At 36.6% G+C, this 5,609-nt stretch overlaps 1 non-coding gene across 1 annotated transcript; it reads right to left on the bottom strand.

Annotated features, from left to right (window-relative positions):
• Positions 1-328: 328 nt before the first annotated feature.
• LOC118062322 (U6 spliceosomal RNA) lies at positions 329-431 on the bottom strand. The gene has a single exon (XR_004689732.1). It is a non-coding gene; the product is annotated as a U6 spliceosomal RNA (small nuclear RNA).
• Between the last annotated feature and the right edge of the window lie 5,178 nt (positions 432-5,609).

Raw genomic sequence — 5,609 nt, 5'->3', positions numbered from 1 at the left:
TATTGGCTGGCACCCCATTTTAGAAGCTATTCCTTCCACCTCTACTCCTAAGGGGCAAAAGGATGAGATTGTTTGGTTGGATTCGCCAAATCAGAGTTTCTCAGTCAAAGTAGCTTGGGAACAACTAAGAATTCATCATCAAATGGTTGATTGGCATGACATCGTGTGGTTCAAGAATGCTGTCCCAAGACATGCATTTCTTCTTTGGGTGGCTATCCAACGAAAACTCTCAACGCAGGATAGACTTCATCGGTTTGGTATTCATGGTTCCAATAGGTGCTCACTCTGTCTCTGCAATAATGAAGATCTTTTTTTTTTTTGGTAAGCAAAAAATTTGGACCATTTCTCGATTTGTGCGTGTCATCCTTGCGCAGGGGCCATGCTAATCTTCTCTGTATCGTTCCAATTTTATCAGATGTCTCCGAAGAGACGCAATAATAAAGATCACAACCACTTGTTCTTCGAATGCTCCTTTGCGAAAGCATTATGGTGGAATGTTTGTGATAGATGCGACATTCCAAGAATGACAAAAAGCTTGGATGAATGGATTCGATTGGCCACTGTCTCTTGGCATGGAAAAAGTTTCGTCAACTTTTCTCGTAAACTGGGTTTCGCAGCTACAGTTTATTGTATCTGGCAAGAACGGAATGCAAGGATCTTTGTAGATGTGTCTAAAGCTTCGAATTTGGTTTTTGATCAAATCGAATGTATCATTCGCGATAAGCTTGTTTTGATGAGGAATGTTCAACAAACAGATGAAAACATAAGGATCCAAAGACTTTGGAGGGTCAATAACATGGACTCTTAATTTGATGTTTAGCTGGTTGTTTTTGTACTCCTAGCATATCTAGTTGGTCCAAGTTTTTGTTTTGTTGTGGCTAGCCTGTAGCCATTTGTTGGTTTTCGTTTCTGTTCTCATTGTAAATCTTGGGTATGCCCATTATATTCTTTGTATCATTTTCTTTTAATACATAAGTCAGCTTACCAAAAAAAAAAGAAAATCTAATATGATTTGGATTCCTTTGTTGGTACCCCTTTAGTTCCTTGATTAACTTGGATTTCCTTGTATGACAAATAATAAAGTCAATTCCCCTCTTTATGTCTGATTTAATTACTTTCTTTGCTTATTTAGAAGAATATGTTGTTGACTTTCTATCCTTGTAACATTAGGGGAAAAAAAGAGCCTAACAAGGCTATTATAGGGTCGGACACATCAGCCATTTGATCCATATGAATTGGGCTCTTCTTTTAAGGGGTAGAACTCAAGCCCAATCTGAACTCAGCCATACTAAATGGAGTCAAAGAAACTTTGAATCTAATTATTTATCCATTTTAAGTAATTTCAGAAGTCAGCTACACTTAATGAAGTGAATCTGGTTATTTTATCTTATTTTAGTGCTCATTTATATGTATTGATGTTTATGCTATCTAGGGCCTTAATGTTAGCCTTTAATTTAGTCTTTTCTATTCTCAAAGAATTGTTACAACTATTTAATCTATTGTAATTTCAATGAAGGTACTAAATGGATGACTAATAAAATTCTCTATTAAGAATTCAATTCAAATTTTGTCTTATTTCTGGACTAGTTTTTTCATCAAATTGAATGATATCAATAATCCTCGTCTTCGTGAACAAGATCACGATCCATCAACATTTGTGTTGCATTAGGTGGTATTAGAGCCAAGTCTTATGATAGTTGGGCAATAAAATGATGATGGAGAACATCTTACAAGGTTGGAGTAGAGTGTATAAGGAATGGCTAGGAGCATTGAGATGTTGACTAAACTTGTTAGAGGTATGCAAATCAACACATGGAGTTGTTCCCATAGATCCAAAAGGCAGCCCCCATAGATGTAAGGGGAAGGCCGAACTTACATGAGGAAAATTTTGTTCCCCACATATTTATCCAGGAGATGGAAGTGAAGAGGAATTGGGAGTTGAATTCAGATCATGTGCTAATGGAGTCCAACAAGGTGATTCCTACAAAATGAAGTTTGATATACCTTTTTTCAATGGATTGCTTATGTTGAGCAGGTTTTTGATTAGATATGTGAAGTGAAGCATTTCTTTGATATTATGAGATTTAACCCTGAATGCAAGGTGGATTTTATTGCTTACAAATTACGTGGAGGAGTTGGTGCATGGTGGCAGCGTCACCAAGATGTGTTGAGATCAAGAGGACAACCCACTATTCAAAATTGGGCCCAGATCTGCGTTCTTAAAGGGTCGTTTTCTTCCATTAGATTATGAATAAGTGACATGACCAAAAGTTAATCAGTCTTCTCCCAAGTGTAAGAGTGTCGAAGTAATAAATAACCCGGAAAGACCGGAATCGAACCACAGGTAGTTTACTTGTATAAATTATAAATAACAATACAACAACAACAACAATAATAACAATAAATAATAATAATAATAATAATAATAATAATTATAATAATAATAATAATACAGTAGTAGTAGTAAAGAAGAAAAGGTGAGAATTTGATGAAAATTTTGAAACAGAAGATCAATGTGATAATTAAACAATGATAAAAAACAAGTGTCAAAGTTAAAAGGATCCATTAATGGTATTTCAAACAAGTATAGTACAAACTCTTATTACTCAACTGGAAAACCACACACAAAGGAGGTTCCAATCGGATGATTTGTCATTAATAGCTCATTATAAATTGTTCACATGATCATATTAATTATCTTATTTAAGTAACACCAAACTTTTAAATATAGTCAGGAATTCATGATGCTAACTTATGTTAACAACAAATCAAGTTTCTTTCATAGCACAGGTGTAGGTAATACCATACAGTTGGGCTATGAGAGTGCCAAGCATTTGTTGTACCAAGTGTTATACAACAGAAATCTAGAGTAACCATTTAACAAGCAAGGTATTAAGAATTAGTAAGATAAAAAGATAAGACATGTTAATATTAAACATTAAGTGATGCGGATCAATCCAATACCAAGCGTAATCATACCAACGATCCATTGGAGGTGCCAATTGGGCCAATCACAAGAGCTAGGGAAAAAAAGCTTAAAGAAGCATTGAATGGGCTTGTTCAGAACTTATGGAGCAAGATGGACCTAGAAGGGATTGGAACATTTAAGGAGCATGAAGGACAACCTTTAATTCATTTAGTTCAAGTCCAAGAAGAGCCCAATTCGTGTGGAACAAGGGGTTTGATACGATCCAGGTAAGGTCAAATTCGGATTTTGACGTAAAATGCGCAACTATCCAGTTTTACGGAAATAGTCATAATTCTCAATCCTACTATTGGATCGGGCTGAAAATGTACATGGAGGCTCCTGACATGTTTTCATACCTTGGGTTAAAATATCATGTCAATCGAAGTTCGGCAAGGCATCCAAACACGGGTCAACAGAGGCTGTACGGGTTTTGTTATTTACTTCCTTTTGACTTGTGGACTTCCTATTTGGCTAGAATTCTTTTCCTAAAAGGATGCGGCAGCTTATTTTGGGAATCTCCTAGTTCTACAAAGATCTTTAATGGGCTTCAACATAGTTTCTTTTTTTTTTGGTAAGCTGACTTATGTATTAAAAGAAAATGATACAAAGAATATAATGGGCATACCCAAGATTTACAATGAGGACAGAAACGAAAACCAACAAATGGCTACAGGCTAGCCACAACAAAACAAAAACTTGGACCAACTAGATATGCTAGGGGTACAAAAACAACCAGCTAAACATCAAATTAAGAGTCCATGTTATTGACCCTCCAAAGTCTTTGGATCCTTATGTTTTCATCTGTTTGTTGAACATTCCTCATCAAAACAAGCTTATCGCGAATGATACATTCGATTTGATCAAAAACCAAATTCGAGGCTTTAGACACATCTGCAAAGATCCTTGCATTCCGTTCTTGCCAGATACAATACACTGTAGCTGCGAAACCCAGTTTACGAGAAAAGTTGACGAAACTTTTTCCATGCCAAGAGACAGTGGCCAATCGAATCCATTCATCCAAGCTTTTTGTCATTCTTGGAATGTCGCATCTATCACAAACATTCCATCATAATGCTTTCGCAAAGGAGCATTTGAAGAACAAGTGGTTGTGATCTTCATTATTGCAGAGACAGAGTGAGCACCTATTGGGAACATAGTTTCCAAGTGTGGCAAGGATTCATAAATGTTTCAGAATCCTTTTCTTACAAGGATTCCTTATTCATCCTAGCTACAAAAAGGAAAGAAGATTTCAGAACTAATTCTACCTTCAGATTTGATTCTCCTAGCTTATATAGGACTTCTAAGGGGCTACAAATCTGATCCTATCATATTTAGGATATTAAATTCAGATTTATTTATTTTATTGTTATTTTCTTCTTAGTTTAGGGTTTATTTATATTATTTGGGTTTAATTGTAAGTGGGCATCATATAAGTCCACATAAGGGGTCCATTAGGGTTTATTTTAGTTTGCATTCACTATAAATAGGGGCATAACTAGACATGTAAGGAAGACAATTCAGATTAATAAAACTTCTTGTTTGCCGCACTTTGTGTGTGTGTGTTGGTGAGATAATCTCCCTTCCATGGTTCTCTAAAGAACTGAAAACGACTTATCGAAGAACAACTGGCTTCGTGGCGTCATCCTTATACTTCTCGTTCGCGAATCAATATTCGTTGGGTGGGGGTTTACGTTTCCAATAGTGCTGGTGCCTAGGTACAAGTTATCTTTGTATCACACTCCTATCAAACCTGATTTACTTGGCTTTCCGGGAATTGGTGTCTTTGTGTGTGGGTTGCGTGATCACGAGTGATACGGTTCAGCCCTGTGATACGACACAAGTAAGGTCAGATTCGGATTTTGGCATAAAAAGCGCAACAGTCCAGGTTTACGGCAACAGTCATAATTCTCAATCCGACAGTTGGATCGGGCTAATATTTTATGTGGACTCTCCAGACATATCTTACTACCTTGGGTTAAAATTACAGGTCAATCGGAGTTCGGGAAGGCACCCCAATACTGGTCAACAGAGGCTGTACGGATTTTTTTATTTACTTCCATTTGACTTGTGGACTTCCTATTTGATTAGGATTCTTTTCCTCCAAGGATGTGGGAGCTGGTTTTGGGAATTTCCTAGTTCCACAAGGATTCTTTTCCAATGAGTTGCAATATAATCTCCTAGTGTGGCAAGGATTCATTAATGTTTCAGAATCCTTTTCTTATAAGGATTCCTTATTCATCCTAGCGACACAAGGAAAGAAGGGCTGGTGGTATTTAATGACAAGTTACTTATTTTTATTATTTTCTTTCATGTTTGGGCTTAATTAATAGTTTGTTTTCAGCTAGGATCCAAGGCTTGTTTGGATCAGGTTATGGGCTTTTTAGTTTAGGTTATGGTCCATTAGGGTTAATTTTTCAAGAACTATTTAAACTCATGTAAGCCACAATTTCGGCAGCTTTGATGATAATTACTTCTGAATTTTTCAGTTTTAACGTGTGAGAGCGATTCTTGCATTCTTCAGTTCTTGAACGAACTGAATCTGACTTATCGAAGATTAACTGGCTTCATGGCGTCATTCTACTCATTCCAATAGTGTAGGTGCCTTGGGGCAGGTTTCCATTGTGTTGCACTCCTATCAGAC

Source organism: Populus alba, chromosome 15 (genome assembly GCF_005239225.2).
Source record: "Populus alba chromosome 15, ASM523922v2, whole genome shotgun sequence".
Lineage (NCBI taxonomy): Eukaryota > Viridiplantae > Streptophyta > Magnoliopsida > Malpighiales > Salicaceae > Populus > Populus alba.
Note: the sequence above shows the minus strand (reverse complement) of the source record. Positions and strands in the feature narration are given on the sequence as shown.